The 20190-nt window shown below is 35.5% G+C and overlaps 1 protein-coding gene across 5 annotated transcripts in view; it reads left to right on the forward strand.

Annotated features, from left to right (window-relative positions):
• The first annotated feature begins 655 nt into the window (after window positions 1-655).
• LOC126933197 (sodium channel protein type 3 subunit alpha) overlaps window positions 656-20190 on the forward strand; it is a 116261-nt gene continuing 96726 nt past the window's right edge. For all 5 annotated transcript variants that reach the window (XM_050752897.1, XM_050752902.1, XM_050752896.1 and 2 more), the window contains exons 1-2: window positions 656-940; window positions 19659-19849. The gene's annotated coding sequence lies outside the window, so the exon portion shown is untranslated. The remainder of the gene's footprint in view (window positions 941-19658; window positions 19850-20190) is intronic.

Raw genomic sequence — 20190 nt, forward strand, 5'->3', positions numbered from 1 at the left:
CGTGCACCAAAATAATCCAAAGGTCTACACTCGCTAGGTTCACTGATGTATAGAATATTTTTCTACATTTAGATATTTCTTGCAAATATTGTACCAGAAAGCAACACAAAAATACTATCAGTGAGTATGTGTTACACTGTTCTCTAAGGAGTCAAATTACTCACCTTGGAAATAATTCATCCCAGGAAGAGAAAAGGTTTTCAAAAGACCAGAGCAGGCCACAAGGGAGCTTTTACAAAACTCCATACATAAAGGGTAATGTAAACTTAAAACCTAATTTTCCAATAGTAATTTTTATATCTTTTAATTTTAGTAGTTTATGTGTGAAACAATCACGTGAAACAACAAAATGATAAAATTTAGAAAAAATATTAGTAAAATGCAAATAACTGAATATGTAAAAGGGTCCCATACATATTTATATGTAGTAGATAAGTTACATTTTTTTAGTGTGTTGGGAAATTTTAGCTCACATCAACTCTCTGCTGTCATCTTGGGGCACTTTCACGACTACCATGCTTCATACAGGTTTCCTTTCCTCCCCATGATAGAGGATAATGGGAATGTACTTTCTTTGGTTCAATTTTATGTGTGTCCGCCAGTAGATGGCGGTACCACTTTGAGTGCTATCCGCCTTTTTTTCTTTCTTTCTTTCTTTTTTTTTTTCTCAAAGCTGTTTTCTGATATATGTTGGGTACCATAGAGTGAATCTCAGAACAGGAAGCGGAGGCATAAGCAGAGAGGATTCTAGAAAGGTCTCTTTGTTTTCTTGTCCACAGAGAAAGAAAGAAAAAAAGATTGTAATTAATTTGTAAACCTCTGTGGTGACAAAAAAAAAAAAAAAAAAGCTGAACAGCTGCAGAGGAAGACACGTTATACCCTAACCATCTTGGATGCTGGGCTTTGTTATGCTGTAATTCATAAGGCTCTGTTTTATCAGGTAAGCTGACAAAACATTTCATTATCTGCACCATAGAATCTAGCTACCAGGTCATTTTTCTTACTTTAAAATCATCTTCATGCTGCTATTTTTAACCCAGTGTTGTTTAAATGTAAATTACAGGAACCAAAGGCATCATTTGATGTGTAAACTGCTTACTATTTCTTTATCTTTCAAAGAAAACAGAGTCTGTCTGGAAATGGTGATTTATGGTGCATACTAGGCATCAATGGTCTTGTGTTTTTGTAGATGCTTATGATTTATTGTATTCAGAAAAAATATTTTTTATTATACTTAAAGCTAGTCTAATGAGTTTCCTGTCTGTATGTCATCTATTTAAATGCCCAGTGTGTCCAGTATTTTTAAAACATTAATGTATAGTGAAATTGGAACTATCATTCTTGTGCTTTAGTCTTTTATTTAACAGCTTTAGAGAGGCCATGCATATAGGGAGTGATAACAATATAGAGGTGCTTGGCTTTGTGAAGCACACTATCATTTTTCTCTAAAATCTGTTTTCATAGAGAAAAGAACACCAATACTAACCATTTAAAAGAGGTTGAACCTTCGAAAAATAAAATAATCTCTATATGTTCCATAATATGCTACTTCTTTATCCTTTAATATATTCATTTTATATTAAATGTTTACCTTTTAATTTATTGATTTAAAGATTATTATATCTTCTTGATTAATTGTTCTATGAGCTTGATAGATTATTTTTTCTGTATGTATTTAATAACTGATTATTTTTATTAATTACCAGGAAGAACTACTGGAGCCATAAAACAATAATTTACTTTATCTATGATCCATATTTTCTGTAGTTGTATTTAGAATATTCTATATCATAACCATAAATGTTTCATTCAGTTCGCCACCACATAATTAGAATAAGAAATTATTGACAGAAATCTATAGGTATAAATTGAAAGATAAGTTTTAAAAATCATACATGGCTTTAAAATACACAACAGGTAGTGTAATGTGGCTTATGAGGACAAAGATAAAGGCATAAGTGCTTGTAGGAATTTGCATGGAAACATTTCATCACATTCACTCCAACTAGAGTGTACCGTATATTAAATGAAGACCTCTGATTTCAACAGGGCTTCCAGTCAGTACTGGCTAAAAGGGCTTCAAAAATAGAACTTGAGGCCTCCAAACTGTAATTTCTAATGATATGTTAAAAAATATTGATATCTTTCTTAACATTTTACATTGAGTAGCAATAATTGTCCCCCCGAAAACATTTCAAAAGAGTGATTGCCTAAGAGGAGAGTCCTGGGTCTTGTCTATTTCAGAGTAATTCCTACCATAGGATATAAAGAAAACTATTTTTTTTGGACAGTGTTCCCAGAAATGGCTGTTAATTAACTTGATTGTATTGTACACACCATGCTTCTCTACAGGTGACTAAATGTGAGTAACTTTGCTCTGTGCAAGCACCAGAGCTGGTCTTGATTGAACTGGTTTACATTTATGAATGAATGCTTAATTTTGGCCCCAAATGTTAACTTTTATTTTTCTTGGTATACTTGCAACAATCTCTTAGTTATTCATCTATACATGTGGTCACCATGTGAAAAGCAGATACACACAGAGTTCTTCACTTCACAAAATGCACTCTTTCAAAAATTTCGGAAATTAAACCTCTTTTGATTAAATGGTATATCAAACAAGTTTGAATAACTTACTCTTTAAAAGAATGTAGTGGTGATTGCATTTGTAAAGTTGAGAAAAATGCTATGATTTGAGTACTGAAGATAAAAAGGTTGAACCCTGAGCTGAAAGTCTTGGGATCTGGTTCAAGTTCTGCTACTAATGAGTTTTGTTGCCTCGGAAAAGACACTAAGGATCACTGAAGAGCATTTTCCTTGCCTATAAAGGAAGGAAATTAGAACCAAAGCTATATAAGAACACTTTGTTTTTAAAGTTTTCTGATCCTCATTTATTTGGATTTTTCTTCAGTTGGTTTCTCAGCTTAAGATACAACTTTGACTCTCACTGAGTTGTAAATTATGATTGATGTGCTAAACATGAAAGTGGGAAAATAGAGAAATAGGGGCATTTCTTGGCCAGTTCCTTCTGTGTTGGAAACTAGTAGGGAGCAATATGGAGAAGTGGTTAAGAGCAAGAGCTTGGCAGGTTACATTTTATGGCCACTATTACCTGACAAGTCATCTAAACTCTCTGAGCCTTTGTTATATCATCTATAAAACAGGAATAATAACGACTGTGTTGCAGGATTGTGTAACTAAAATAATGTCTGTTCAGTGCTTGGTATAGATCCTGGAACATGATTACGAACCTCCTTCCTCTCTCCCCCGCCAACCTAACTCACATCAAAAGGAACAGGATAAACATAAAGGCATAAATTTTCATCATTGTTATTATTGTTATCGTTAGTGCTGGTGATATAATACCTTCCACCACAACAGGAAGGATGGAATAAAACTGCCAAATAATTATGTACCTGAAAAGTGAATAATTCTCATCTTGGAAGGGTGCCATTTACAACAACAATTGTGTACCTATAATAATATCACTTAGTGTTAACATTCCAGGCAATTCCTGGAGAGTTTATACAACTCATAATACCTTCCATAAGACAGTTATTTATGCCCAATATGCTATCATGGACTTCAAAACTTTCTTCTTCTTATGAAAATAGAGGCAAAGGGCCTTATTTCACGTTCCCTTAAGAGGATATACCTGTTAGATGAAAAGTCTCTGTAAAGATTCACAAAGGGAATCTATGTTTCACCAAAACCACATTTAAATGCCAAGTAATTTCTACTAAGACCACCAGACAACAACCAAAATCTCAGGAAAGTCTTTGCTATGTGATCAACTCACAAACTCTCTAATGCTTCAGTTCTATTAATGGTACAATAAGATGTGGAAAGGCAAATTGTGCTTGATGAATGGTTGATGGACTGCAAAATCCCTGCTTTCCTCCAAAGGTTGTTTCTAAGTGTAGCTTCGTGCTCCTGACAGCTGTGTGCTACTGGGGTCTTCGGGAGCTAGAACTGGGATGACCTTTCAGCACCCCAGGCCTCCTAATCCTTCCCTTCAACCACCCTGAGCCTCTTTAAACTGACTCAAGTAACTGTGCTGTCAGTTTCATCTTCATGGCAGTCAAGATGACTTAACGGACTCTTGATTAGGTAGATCTGAGAGGGCTAAGAGCTTGGGAGCCTTAAAAATATGAGGGTAGTGTTTCTCCACAAGATAAATATGGTGCTTGGAATTTGTTGCTCATCTGTCTCTCAGTTCTAGGTCACTTCCAGCTCTTACGAGTTCTTATTTTTAAGGTTGAAGTTAACTAAAAGCATCCATAAGAATAAGCATTTAAAGATTTTTTTTTCACCAAGAAATGAACATGTGATTATATAGTGATATTTCTTTACATAGGTAGCTGTGAAGATTACTTTTTTCTCATTTTCAGTTATGTATAGAAACATGAACTCACTGAAGTTTGGGAATTCATGTTTCATTTGTCACCTAAAAATATATTATTCATTCACACCTTAATATTAATGGTTGTTTTACCAGTTTTCCAAAACTGTGAGGATTAATTACCCACCTACCAATGAAATATAATTACTTAACAATCTATTTTTGTATTTTTAGATTCTATTTTACATTTTCGATTAATTTTAATTCTAACTGCTCTCATTTTCAAAATTTCATGCTTACGTTTTACCTCATAAACAACTTTCCTGGCAAATCCATATAGAACCTGACATCTGAATTACTTCTTGAGGTAGATTGAACAATTCTAACTTGAGGTAGTTAGAAAATTTGGAAGAAAGAAAATCATATTCTTGCTTTATATTGCCAGTTCACACATGTATCTTTGATTGAGAAGCTACTTTTTTAGTTCAGCTTTACCTGAAAATATTTTTCACTCTAGGATGAAATTAACACATTCTTTGTTTATATTTTAATGGGAAATAACAAGTGCAGGCACCTATTTCGGAGCAGAATAGTGTTTCCTCTTAATAATACAGCAATAAATAAAATCTTGCTCTTTTGCTAAGCACAGACATACTTCGTTTTATTAACTTCCTGATAGGCACCAGCTCTTTGGATACCTAAAATTTGAATCTACATCAGGCATATAATTTGTTAAAGTAGATGAATTCTTTAAAATTTATATGAATACCTACTTAACTGGATACCACAAGTTTCAATGTGCCAAGTATTTTTTTGGTTACTTTTTTAAATATCCTACTTCTTTCCTGTAAGGATTTGAAATGATAAAGGACATTGTGGAAATAATTTTAAAGAAAGTTTTACCCAAGATCTAGGATTGCCTGAGAGGAGAGCCCTGGGTCTTGTCTATTTCAGAATAATTCCTACATAGGATATAAAGAAAACTATAGGATATAAAGAATAATTCCTACATAGGATATAAAGAAAACTATAGGATATAAAGAATAATTCCTACATAGGATATAAAGAACAACTGAAAGGTAACTTACAAGCAAGTTTACAATATTAAAATACAGCACATATAAAAATATGCTGGGTGTAGTTGTATAAATGAATTTTCAGGAATTTTAGTTCAGAGAAAACTTATGAAATCTGGAGTTATTTCTGTAAGAATTGAATTAGGTTTTCATTTTTTTGGAGACTGCATATAGGGAGCCCTTCATGTGATTAAACTCTGTGCTGGAGCAAAGTTAGAGAAATGATGGTCCCTTAATTATTAAATAGTGGTTTAATATTGTTTTATTCAATGGGTGAATTCAAAGTCACTCTTTAAATAACTTTGACCATTTTCTGCCAAGAAGCTCCCTTTTGGGAATTTTAATCTCCTGATTTTCAGAATATACTTTATTCTTACTTTGGTTGTACAGAACATTTTGTCCTTTTGCTTTCCCAAGAAAGAGCTTGAACTGGAATAATTCACTAAATTCCAATTCATATTTCTAAGGAGTGACATTGCACTTCTGGTCTAGAGTCCAATATATTCTTGCATAAGATTTAATAGGACACATTTTGTAGGTTTAAGCCTCTATTTGAGGACTAGTCACCTGTTTGTCAGTTTCTCTGTCTCCTTGGTGTTTCTGCTTGTGACATTTATTTTTCACCATATAAGTTGTTTTCATTATGCCTAACTAAACATGTTCCGAAGTACTCTGAGCATTTTCATGGAAAATATATCATGGAACTTATATCATGGTTGGTCATGACCTTAAATAATAAATTCTAGAAGAAACGAACATAAATTCCTACATGGGCAAAGTAGGTAAGAGAAAGCAGTGAAGCCATTCCGGTTGGGCCTAAAGAACTAGAAAGTGCATGCATGCCCTTTTTAAAAATGGAAAACGCCTTCTCACTGCTAGGAGACTGTTACATCAAATGACTTCTCTGAAGAAGCTGAAAAATCCAAATTGTTAGTAAAGATTTCCCTCTGTTGTTAAACGGAGTCATCTATTTCAAAGTATTTATAATACCAGATAGATTCAATAAAACACATGTATAGGCAGGATCTTGCCAAGGAATTGCAAAGTTTCTTTTTCTCCTTTTGCCAATCAAACCAGTACTTTTGTCAGTGAGGGAAAACAAACCTCATGGAGAGGAAACCACTTGACCATATTTAGAAGCACAGCTACATTGGTACTCAGATCTCTTTTCTCCCAGTCTAGGCTCAGTCTGTTTCATTTCAAGTCCTTGAATCTATGCATTACCTTCTTGATTTCTAGTTTTCTTCCCAATATTACCATCACCACAATACTTAGCATCATTGATTTTTTTTTCTTTTTTTCTATTGCTATTTTCTGTTGCTAGTGATATCTTGTTTCTGCTATGCTATTTGTTGCAATATGTAATATTCCCACTTCCACTCTGTTCTTTAAACACTGTTGAAACTTGTTTTTAAAGTTTAAAATTTAGGGCAAACACATTGCGATCCTTTACCTCTGAAAGGGAAAAATATTATTGATATGATATATACATGTCCTTGAGACCTGTATGGTCTCAAAATTCTAAAATGTTTTGTCTTTTGTCATAGCCAATAATAATTACATTTAAAATAAATCCTTCCTTAATATCAGCTTTTTTACAATAGCCTTAGGTTCTATTATTGATCTTTTTATATTTATACCAAAAATTAATGTAAACTATTAAATTAGCATTGGAAAAAACAGGCAAAAATATAATTCACAATCATATTGTGTTCTCTTACACTGACATAAAGCCTGAATAGTATTGGATAAGAATACAAATCAAAGATATATACCTGGAATGAGAACTTCTTGGCCAGGAAATAGGAAGTAAAAGAAGAATAAAGCAAAATGAGAGAAGCAAAAAACAGATTTATAGGCCCTCACCAATAAAAATGTCAGGAGAAAAAAAAAAAAAACACAGCTAAAGAGAAAGATATGTGCAAACATACTGAGAGAAAACAAAAAGAGGTAGAACATTATGAGCTGATTCAGAGAGTGGCCCACAGCTGTGGATGCACATTAGACTCACATGGGAAACTTTAAAAAAGAGCAATGCTTGGCTCCACCTTCAACCGATTCAGTCAGATTCTCTGAGGCGGAATCTGGGTATCAATATTTGTTTAAAAGCCCTGCAATTGTAGTTCAAATGTGTAGCCAGGTTTAAAAACCAATTGACTAGAGAAAGAGAAAAATAACCGAAGCCAATGAAAACTTGGCTAGGGAAGTGAATGATAGTTGACAAATGCTTTTCAAAATAATTTCAGAGTGCTATCCAGCGGGCATGTGTTAAGTAAAGATATTATGCAAATTCTTAAGGAAGCAACAAAAAATACGCTTTTGTCCATTTCTCCCTTAGTTGAACACACTGGCATTTACTGACGTGTTTAAATAATTTTACATTTGAAATTGTTAATTTATTATCCCAAGTGTATTTGAAAGTTGATTCAGCTGCTGGTTATGGAATATTTTGCAAGCTAACCATGCAAACAATGTACGCATTTGGAGCTGAGCATCCACAACTTCAGATTTGTGCAACCATAGATTCACTCACTGATTTATTTCTTACCTATAAATTGCTACCTGGAGAACTAAGTCTTGAAGAATCAAATAAGAGTAGGTCTGCTGAAAGATATTCTTGGAATCTCCAAATCATCAATTGAAAGCAAAACACTTTGATTTTTAAATTTTTTAAACTGCAATTTAGGCAGATTTGGAGGAAAGACAGATTCTGTAAATGAACATATTTTTAAAAACCAAAATGCATTTTAAAAGATATTTTCAGAAAATGGTATATCTGCGAAAGAAGTGAATTAATCTAATAGTGGAGCGAAATTAATAATTAATTGCATTTCTTAAAAAGAATCTCATTCCTAAGATGAGTCAGCTTTTAAGGAGACATTTCCTGGGTTAACACCCCAGTTGCTGTTCCGGATTGGTTTCCCACAGCTGAGTAGGAGACATAGAGGACAATCCTCTACAGGTCCTTCAGAGAAGATTATATCCTAAAGTCTTTTCTCTAGAGGATCATCATTTAATATTAATAGTTAGCTATGTTTTCTTCACCCATCTCTAACATTCTGCCAAAGTGGTCAGTAAAATGATTCTCATTACAGAAAATATCTGTTAAATCTCAAGATGAGAATATCCACATTTTGAGGCAGGTCGCTGGTGCTTCTGTGATAAACAGAAGAAATACAATATCATGTTCGAGGCCAGGGTTGTGATGGATGTGTGTGACACAGTGCTTGTGTCCTCCCACTGGGATTGGATCATTTACTTAAAAAAAAACAAAAAACAAAACAAAACAAAACAAAAAAACCAACCTTTATACACAAAGTTTTTGGGAAGTCTGCAACGAAAATATAAATAAGAAACCAATAAGCTATTGATAAGAATGAAAACCTGAACCAGGGAAGGAATGCTTTTATGAAGAAGGGTCACCTTAAATAACATGATCTGTGTAGAGGGTGAATAATTTATGGTTGACATAACCATTCCCCTCTACCAACAGATGACAATTGTAAGAACTAACTAGATTCCTTTGAGGAAACATTCCAACTCCTTATTCAGAAGCACTTTGTACATTTTGAAAAGGAAAGGGTAATGCATGAAGGTAAATGAAAAGTGGCAGAGTACATCCAAATCAAGATGCAGATTTTCATGCAAATAGACACTAGAGGTAAGATACACCATGAAAACAATAGTCAGCTCCCTCTTATGCATTTGTAAGGTATGGTTTTCTACTCAGTATCTTAAAATTATCCTGAGTCATTGTAAGACACCTTTCTTTTAAATATCCCATTAAATCTATAGTGGTGCCAGTTCAGAAAACACTTTATGAGATCAATTTAATCAGAAAATAATACACTTCCTCCTCTCCCCCAACAATCCATATCCCTCAAGAAAGCTAGATTTGGGAAGTTTCACACTTAACAAAATCGTTTCTATTTATTCTCTCAATTTATTTCTGAATAAAAATTTTGAAGACAGATATTTAAGACATTAAAAAAGGCACTTGATGTGGGAACTCAATACTTTCTGATCGACTTTTCTGTAAACCTAAAATTGTTCTAAAAAAATAAAGTCTGTTAATTTTTAAAGAGGAGTGGCACTTGAAGAATGAATGAACTCAATGTCTGATTTTGCACTGGCAATTTTATCAGGATCCTGAATCCTCCATGTCCTTGAGGGGACAGTTCAGGCACACGGCAGGGCATCTCTCCCTCCTGGCATCTTCCCTCTCACCTCTTCTTAGGTTTTTCCTCAGGATTACTGCCCTCACTAGTCAGTTTCTTATTTATCAGATCCTCTATCCTCTGGAGGGTGAAGACAGACAGACCATGCTAGTCTTCAGCAGTTTGGTTGCTACAATCCCTGTTTAAAACAAAATTTTTTATCATATGTAATTTTCTCTTACCTGTGGCATTCTGGATCTCCTGTAGCCTCAAAAGAATTGAGCACTGAACAGCATCCCCTTCCTGTCCTTATGTGCAGAGACCTTTTACTCTGCATTCCCCGCTGCAGTGAGTGGCATCATCCACACCTCAATCAGGGCAGTGCACACAGTCCTTTGCTCTATTTTGGTGCCAATGATGTGCTTAGAGGCTGAAGGAAAAACACAGATTCTCTGGGTCCTGAATTCAGATCCCAGGAAAGACTTTTTTTTTTTTTTTTTTTTTTCTTTTCTTTATTTCAAAGGGCCCTTTCTGGGGGAGATGTGGCCAAGTGACTGGTCATATTTCACTGAAAACCAGACTTGAAGGTTTCTAGGTTTTTTGTTAACTACAATTTGTACGGAATTTATCAGTAGGAGATTTTTTATATTACCATTTCATGGAGATGTCATGTGTACAAAATTGAATATCTACAGTTAGAAAGGACTCAAGAGATAGTTCTTTTCAGCAGCTGATCTTCAAGTCATATTCTACTCAAGGCATTATATTATTTATTCATCAAGAAACAGTTTAAATTGGGGCTGGAGAGGACCTATGCAAGCATCTAGTTCACTAAAGTCTTCTAAAAATGAATATATCCTATAATAGATGTGACACACCTACCTCAGGAACATGATTTATAGAAGGTTTAGTGACCCACATTCAGGGTATAAGGGTATTGCTATACCCTCAGAAGTTTCTCTCAGAAGGGAGAAACATTTGGAGTAAGTCTAGTACAGAGTACCAAAGTCTGGACACTGAACTAGAGTTTTAGTGATAAAAGAGGTGCTACAAATTAACTGGTCAATTTCCCACCTCTCCCTTCTTTTTTACACATATAGACACTAAACATCTGAGATCGTGAGTGTTCAATATATCACACAAGTGATAGCAGAGACAAGTCTAGAATACAGGTTGTCTGATTTGCAACTTGTATATCTCTCCTTCTGCTTTCCTCTTTCTTATCTTTTCATTAAATCTCATTTCTAAGAAAGAAAGGGCAGGGCATGTTTTTCTAGTATATTGCATTATCTTCTGTGGCACCATCTTAGAGTCATCCACTCTGTAACACTATAACCGTGTATCTAAGGGGTGTGCTTAGTGAGGAAGTCCTCTTTATGTGATTGGATTTTTGCTGATGAAGAATCAAATGGCAGCTGAACTTCAGACACACCTAAATCATCCTGTGCTCCGGTGTGGTTTACCATTTGCACCCATCTGAAGCAGTGATTAAAACCTTTTTGCTCTGAGCTGGACAAATCCCAATCCTCTGTATTTTAAATCTCAACAGAGCACAGATAACATGTGGAGTAGTCAACACTGCCATCTTAAAGTAATGTAAGTCATACCTCAAGTTCCCAGTTCTCAATTTTCCTCAGGTTGCCAAGTGAAAAAGGCAGTCGACTCTCAACACTCAGTTGTGAAAACAGTGCGCTGTCATTTTGATTACAGTCAGTAAACAGTCTGTGTTTGCCTGGAAAGAAGCTGCCTAAAGCACATGGTACCAGCAAGCAGTAGGAGACATGTGGCTGAGGGCAACATAGGGCTCTCTATTATGGCTGATGTTGAGGTAGGAAAAGGATCAAGGATTGTTCGGAGGATGCTGTTTGCTTTATATTTGTCATGTTGCCAGTGTACTTCAAAATAGAAAGCTTCCTGTAATTCTGTTATATTCCGATTTGCATGTGGTTTCTGCTCCTCTGCACACACACACAGAGAATGTTCACTTATGAATAAAGTAGCTTTTTCACTATGGTGTTTCTTAGACCGAAAGACAAAAGCAGCAACCTGACTACATAAAATAGAAAAACTATTGATCCAGAGAGAGCCCCCTCCCCCTTGTAGGACGTCTCAGAATAGGGGATTCTCCTTTTGCTTAATGCATGCATTTGTTCATGGGTTTGATCCCTTCGAGGAGAGTGATAGAATAGGGAACAAGTATATCTGAAAAAAGCACTGTGCGTTAGAAATATAATGAGTCCCATGTATGTACTTTTAAATGTTCTAGATTCTAATATCAAAAAAGAGGAAACAATAAGATTACTTTTATTAATGATATATTTTATTTAAGATGATATGTCCTAAATATCATCATTTCGAAATTTGGCACCTACCCACATTTCAAATGCTCAGTTCCTCATGTGGTCAGTGGCTACCATATTGGACAGAATGTTTGTAAGATTTGTTTTGGGCAGTTGTATTCAACATATATCAAATAATGTCCTGCTTACTGTGGTGGGTAGCTAATACACCCTTATCCTCAAGGAATTTAATAATAAATGGAGAAGCAATAAGGCACATCTTCAATAACAACAGAAGATAGAATATATATAATTACTGTAAAAATTTTAGACAACATGTGTGTGCTCTGGGAGTTCAGAGGAAGGCAAAACGACTTCTGACTTGGAATTGGGGTATGATGAGCCTAGGAGTGCAAGTAGGATTTTAACAGGTGACAGTTGGTGGTCAATGATATTTCAGACAGCGTGAACATTTTTGAACGCCAGGTGTCAGAGGCTGGAGTCTTTTAGGGAATGAAAATATACAGAGTATGTAAGATGTAGCTGGAGAAGTTCATTGGTAAGATCATTGTAGAGAGGCTTTGACTAACTTTTCCAAAGAAAAAATTATAGAATTTGATGGCAACATTTACTAGTCATGTGACCTTGGGCAAGTTACTTGTTCCCTCTGAACCTTATTGTTTTCTTATCTAAAAAATACAAACAACAATCATATTTATCTTACATATTTGTTGTGAATATTAAATGAAGTAATCAGTCCCTGATAAGTGACAAGTGCTTAATCCCTGTTCTCTGTTATCATTCTTACTTCTCTAAGATATTTTGCAGTGGGAAATACTTTAGGAAAAGTATTCAGTCTTCAATTTGCTTTGTTTTAAAGAGAGTTTAGTAATCTTGGCATAGTTATGTAATTATATTTGAGGTAAAGAGGACTTTAATGTATGTATTTTGTTCTAGGTTAAATAAGGCTACATAATTAGTAAATATGGTGCCTACAGAGTTTGGCTTTGTTTTTCCTGCATTGAGTCTTTTTATGTTTTATCATCTTAATATCTATATAATATAAAACAAAGTTATCTGATTTACTTAATCAATACCCCATTAGTGGACAGTTTCATTTTTTCTAGACATTGCTATTATAAAATATGTTGCCATAGATAGAATATGTGAGTTTCTAAAGATTGGGCTGAATTTCCAAATAATACATCTAAAAAAAAATTTATTAAATTTTTCAGAAACCAAAATTAAATAATTCATTGATTTTAAAAAAGTATTCATTGAGCACTACTATGTGGGTGTACTGTTCTAGACACATGAGATTCAATGGGGAAAATAGACCCCAAAAAGTCAAATATTCCAGCCCCTGTGTTGTTTCTGTGCTACCCAGGAGAGACATAAAATGAATAATAAACATTATAAGTAAGTTATATAGTACCTAACAAAATGATAAGTGACTTGGAAACATCAGAACAAGATAAGAGATTAGAGGAGAAGTGTGAGCAGTTCTCTTTAAAAAGGTAAACTTTTGGCCAAGACTTGCAGGAGATAAATGAGTTAGCCATTCAGCTTTCTAGAGGAAGAGCATACTGGAATGGGGGAATAGTCTGCGTGTGCTTCCAGGTACAGAAGACAGCTGGAAGCCAGTTTGGTTACAGAGAACTGAGGGAGGAAGAGAATAGAAGGAGGTGCCTTCCCCTAGATAACCAAAAGGTCAGACAGATTATAAGGCCTTTTAGGCAATTGCAAGGATTTGGGACTTTTTTTCTGGGTAGCTTCTGGGGGCTTCTGAGCAGAGGAATAAGATATGATTTGATTTTTATATTCTCAAATCACTCTGACTGGCGAGGTGAAAACAGGCTGTACGGGAGTCAGGCTGGCAGCAGGGAGACTGAAAGTGATTGCAGGCTTCTGTGTAATACTGCTGTAAATCATTTCAAGGTTCCAGGTGCAGGGAAATTACACCATAGGGCATCAAATGAATAAATAAATGAAACTGAAGAATCTATTACTGTCATCTTTAAGAAACCACAAAAATATAAGTGATATGCCCAGTATACATATTTCTTTTTTTTTTTTTACATACTTTAAGTTCTAGGGTACATGTGCACAACCTGCAGGTTTGTTACATATGTATACATGTGCCATGTTGGTGTACTACACCCATTAACTCGTCATTTACCTTAGGTATATCTCCTAATGCTATCCCTCCTCCATCTCCCCACCCCATGACAGGCCCCGGTATGTCATGTTCCCCTTCCTGTGTCCAAGTAATCTCATTGTTCAGTTCCCAACTATAAGTGAGAACATGTAGTGTTTGGTTTTCTGTCCTTGCAATAGTTTGCTGAGGATGGTTTCCAGCTTCATCCATGTCCCTATAAAGGACATGAACTCATCCTTTTTTATGGCTGCATGTATTTCATGGTGTATATGTGCCACATTTTCTTAATCCAGTCTGTCACTGATGGACATTTGGGTTGGTTCCAAGTCTTTGCTATTGTGAATAGTGCCGCAGTAAACATACATGTGCATGTGTCTTTATAGCAGCATGATTTATAATCCTTTGGATATATACACAGTAATGGGGTGGCTGAGTCAAATGGTATTTCTAGTTCTAGATCCTTGAGGAATCACCACACTGTCTTCCACAATGGTTGAACTAGTTTAGAGTCCCACCAACAGTGTAAAAGTGTTCCTATTTCTCCACATCCTCTCCAGCACCTGTTTCCTGACTTTTTAATGATCGTCATTCTAACTGGTGTGAGATGGTATCTCATTGTGGTTTTGATTTGTATTTCTCTGATGGCCAGTGATGATGAGTATTTTTTCATGTGTCTTTTGGCTGCATAAATGTCTTCTTTTGAGAAGTGTCTGTTCATATCCTTTGACAACTTTTTGATGGGGTTGTTTTTTTCTTGTAAATTTGTTTGAGTTCTTTGTAGATTCTGGATATTAGCCCTTTGTCAGATGAGTAGATTGCAAAACTTTTCTCCCATTCTGTAGGTTGCCTGTTCACTCTGATGGTAGTTTCTTTTGCTGTGCAGAAGCTCTTTAGTTTAATTAGATCCCATATGTCAATCTTGGCTTTTGTTGCCATTGCTTTTGGTGTTTTAGACATGAAGTCCTTGCCCATGCCTATGTCCTGAATGGTATTGCCTAGGTTTTCTTTTAGGATTTTTATGGTTTTAGGTCTAACATTTAAGTCTCTAATCCATCTTGAATTAATTTTTGTATATGCAGTATACATGTTTCTAACCTTAAAAAAAACAAAAAACAAACAAACAATGCAGCACACCAACATGGCACAAGTATACATATGTAACAAACCTGCACGTTATGCACATGTACCCTAGAACTTAAAGTATAATAATAATAAATAAATTTAAAAAATAAAAAAATAAAAATAAAAATAAAAAAATAAAAAATAAAAAATAAAATACACTAATACAAAAAAAAAAAAAAACCCATAAAATTCTGGATTCTATAAGCTCGGTATTGTCAAAGTGTGGTTCCTGGGCTGGCAACATCAGCATTATCTGTGCATTTGTTAGAAATGCAAAATTGGGTCCCACCCATATATACCTGGGGTGGAGCCCAGAAATCTGTGTTTTAGCAAGATGTTAGCCTGGTGATTCTGATGCTAAATTTTGAGAACCACTGCTTTAAATTAGGTTGGTGAAACTAGATGGCCTGAAAGATTATTTTCAATGTTAGGATACAGTGCTTCCAAGTTCATTTCTTAATATTTATTTTTATTATAAAATTAAGTATAGTCCTTGAGAAAAAATGGTTTATAAGAAGTATAGAATCATGCTAAAGAATGAAAAAGTCTTAAATCACATAGAAGAATTTTATTTTTATTTATTATATCCCTCCTCTTTTAAAAAGTGATGCTAAGTTTTTTTATATATATATAAATATAAAATATATATATATTTATATATATATATATATAAAATCTGCATCTTTTACAAGTAGCACAGGTGGGGGGAATGGAGTCTCACTCTGTCACTGAGGCTGGAGTGCAGTGGCGTATTCTCAGCTCACTGCAACCTCTGCCTCCCAGGTTCAAAGATATATAAATACATCTTTGTGCAATAGGCATCTCAAGACAAGGAAAATGGAGAAAATGTATGTGATACATCTGTTAAGGACTGTATGCTAATGAATTTACTGTTTCAAAATGTACACTTAGCTCTGAGTCTCCCGAGCCCAACGTTTTTAAAGGAAGAAATGAATTTTATACAACACAAAGAAAGAAGTCTCAGACTTTAAGTTAACATGGACCACCATGAAGGTGGTCAAAGTTGCTACAAGGAGAATCTCTGGCGCTGCCTAAGAACTGAATGGACAATTTGGTTTCCTAGACAACATTCCAGTATTTCACCCTATGATATCTTGGTGATTTGCCCATTTGAAGTTACCTCTTTAACAGGGACCTGAAGTCTTAAAACCAAGTGAGCAGATCGTAATTGAGGCTGTTACCTCTTCACAGAGGTCGAAGAGCCAACCAGGTTCCCACCCAGATGGAAAGCTGTCCCTTCCTCATGGCAAAGCTTGTGAGTTCCTCCATGACCACCTTTGGATCTGCTTCTGTTCTTGCGCAAAATGCTGAATAGCCAGAATTTTACAGCCTGCTGCATGACACAGATGGTTGTAACCTGGAAAATTCTTAAGCAGGTATATCATGTCATCAGTATAAAGGAAGATAAAAACAATTGAAAGAAAATAAAGTTGCATTCATGGCCAGAAACAAAGGGTAAAGATGCAAAATGATGCTAAAAATAGTGGAGCCATAGTAAAACAAAAAATTTACAAACACTGGGAACTAGAAGATCTTAAAGGATAAATAAATGTTCAGGATAAACTAAAATAACCACAAAAGAGAATACAAACAAACTTACCTCTAGAATATTCAATTGTTGATATTAGCATAAGCATTAATAACAATACTAAGTAGAAACGGCTCAAGAAAAATAAAATTAAAGATTTAAATTGTCTAAGATTCCTCAACTGGTGACATCTAGCATTTTTAGGATAGTGTTTCTATCATGCTGTTTGAGCTATCACTTCCTTATTTGAAAACTGAAGGTTTTCCCCTAAATTACTAAAATGCTGAAATTTTATTAAGATAATTTCAAATGCAGGCTAACCATTTTGGGAGGATCTCCAGATCCAATCAATGTATTAGGTCATCTGAAAGCAAAGTTTCTGGACCATCTTATCTCATCACCTTCTAAATGAAATTCACTGAGTTTAACTAATTGCAGCCATCAGAGAAAGACTTTTTCGACTGAACCTTGTACGCATCTGTGCAAAATTAAACTTAAGATGTCTGCTGAGCGTGTTGCCTCATGTCCTTTATATTATATCCTAAAACTTTCCTCCCTTCAGTTCAGTTCTTGAAAAATGTTTGCTTTTTATACATAGCTTTTAGGAAATGTGTTTTTTTCCTAAAATAGAACAAAATTCATGTGATCCAATATGCTTCCATTTTTTGCTTAGTTACTGGGGACATTAGAGATAAACTCTAGGCTTGATTACCAAAAGCACTCAGATTGTATTCTTTACTCATTCCTTCAGAGCATCCTTTCTCAAATAATCGTCTATATATCGCTTGCACAAAACTGACTTGGAGAGTGTATTAAAAATGCAGATCCCTGTGCGCTACCTCAGATCTACTTTTTCAGAATCTCCAGAAATTGAATCCAGAAATCTGCATTTTTACAAGTAGCACAGATGATTCTTTTTTTTTTTTTTTTTTTGAGGGGAGAGGCGATGGAGTCTCGCTGTGTCACCCAGGCTGGAGTGCAGTGGTGTATTCTCAGCTCACTGCAACCTCCACCTCCCAGGTTCAAGCCATTCTCCTGCCTCAGCCTCCTGAGTCGCTGGGATTACAGGCGTTCACCACCATGCCCGGCTAATTTTTGTATTGTTAGTAGAGACGGGGTTTCACCATGTTGGTCAGGCTATCTCGAACTTGTGACCTTGTGATCTGCCCACCTCGGCCTCCCAAAGTGCTGGGATTACAGGCATGAGCCACCGCGCCCTGCCGCACAGGCGATTCTTACGCTCACTGAAGTTCAGAATTGCTTAGAGTCCAATTTATATAATGGTTAATTTGTAAACCAGGGCTGCTTTTAAACATGAGTGACATGCAACTCTTATTAAGATATAATACAGTTTGAAGTATGTGGCCTAAATTGGAGGATGAATCCACATGAAGGAATCACTGCGATTTCCCATGGATACTTGGGATTAAAAACAAACAAACAAAAATTCTCTCTCCTGTTTGAAGCCAAGGCCATAAAATACATTTTCTCCAATCTGTAAATCAGTAATTTTCACAAGGATAGGAAAAAGAAAGATAATTCAAGCAAATCAGAAACTTCTGGGATGCTTTCTCAAACTCTACCCTCTGCTCCTCCTTACTCGCTCTTCAATATCCAGCCTTCCCTACCTCAAGCCCCTCCACATCCCAGCAGAAAGCTCTCAAATGTTTTAAAAAGGTATTTAAATTGATGTTTTGGTTGTTTAACATACTTAACATCATGTTCATTATAGCTCAGGCTGAAGGTCAAAGTATTTAAAACTTAGTTACTTGTGTACTATGAAGACAAGGGAAATAACATTTATTAAGCTTAAGGCTGTGAAGTAGAGGGGACTAACATTTATTGAATGATTATAAATTTATGTAACAATCTATTGCTCAATTTCTGATGCGTGGTGCGTCTGATGGGTATTATCATTAGCATTTGTGTTATTGTTACCACTTACTGAGAGGTAAGAGAGGAGAGGCACAGGCCAGATCATAAAGGCACTTCCATACTTTGCTAAAGTGATTCTGAGTCACTGAGAACCACTGACAGATTTGAACAAGGGTAGGGTATGTGTTTCGAAACCATCACTCTGGTAACAGAATAGAGTAAAAAAAAAGCGATGGCTTAGTAGAGAGTTCATCTGGAGACCAAGATTTTATAGACCTTGTATAAAATTGTAAAAGTGAGATTTAATGTTTTTTTTGTTACGGTAAGTGGTCAAGGGAAATTTACTGGTGAGAATTCATGACTAGTTTGGCTTATGAGCATTGTATAAATGAATTGCAGTAAATGTTGTTTTAAATGTTAATTACTGATTGTAGAATTATATATATTGCCCTTTGAAATAATTATTATTGGTTTAACTCTGCTAAGCCATTGCTGTTGGTTATAGCAGAAAGGAGTATGACATCTGGTTATTACATTTAGGTTAATATTTAGCATGCAGACTTTTTACCTCAGCTTATCTAAAATGTACTCTTAGAAGCTCTTGTCTTATTTTAGTAAGCCTATCAAACTGGGTTTTAGGTGGAGAGGAAAAGGAACTAGAGAATGACCTACAACACCAATGTGAACCACATGTTCCACTAGTCTACCTCTTTGGTGTTTGAGGTATTTGAGGAAAAGAAGCAAAGGGGAAGATGTAAGGAGGGAAGAGGAGAGAAGGAAGCAAGAGGGAAGAACAGAAGGATGCTCAGGAGTGCCAGCATGCCTTCAGAAAGAGTAAATGAATCAAGGCTGCCAAAGAAGGAGGAAGTGCCCCTGTCCCCACCCTAGGATCCTGGCAGTGGTTCCTGGTCCCATTCTTCCTAAGTCATGCTAGGGCATGCTTCTAACAGGGTTTAAGTATCCTGCTTTGCATCATCCCTGCTTTCTCGATCTAGGGCTATAAAAAAAAAGGAATAAAACCCAGACACAGAGCCAGAGCACCCCTATGCCAAATGTCAAAGATTATAGGCTAATTTCACCTGTATTCTCTTTCTACACAGATCATGGAGCAAGAAAGCTGAAGCCAAGCCACGTCAAGGTTTGTCAGGGATGAGATATCTGTCAAGGATTCATAGTAGAGTGGCTTACTGGGAAAGGAGCAAAGAATCTCTTCTAGGGATATTGTAAGAATAAATGAGATAATTCACAGAAGGGGCCTGGAGCTTTTCCGGGAAAAGGTGCTGTGACTAAGGTAACTACACAACTTCTGGGTATAAATTTGTTTTTGTGGAAAATAAACTAAAGTTTCTACATTTAACCAGAACAGCTGTATCAGGACCAAAAGAAGGCAGAAGGGTGTTTTCTTCCTTCCTCTACCAGTTTGTTCTTCCAATGAGGCAAATATATACAGGGAGACATAGCAGAGATGACATAGGGGATGGAACGATGCCAAAGGCTATTGATGTAAGAAAGAGAGATTAACTCAGTTTTTTATATATTTTTCTTTTAAAAGAGACATTCATCCTGTGTATTTAGTAAATTACTCTGGATTGTATTTACTTTAAATTTTATTATATTTATTTGGTAATTGGA

This window comes from Macaca thibetana, chromosome 12, assembly GCF_024542745.1.
Source record: "Macaca thibetana thibetana isolate TM-01 chromosome 12, ASM2454274v1, whole genome shotgun sequence".
In the NCBI taxonomy this organism is placed as follows: domain Eukaryota; kingdom Metazoa; phylum Chordata; class Mammalia; order Primates; family Cercopithecidae; genus Macaca; species Macaca thibetana.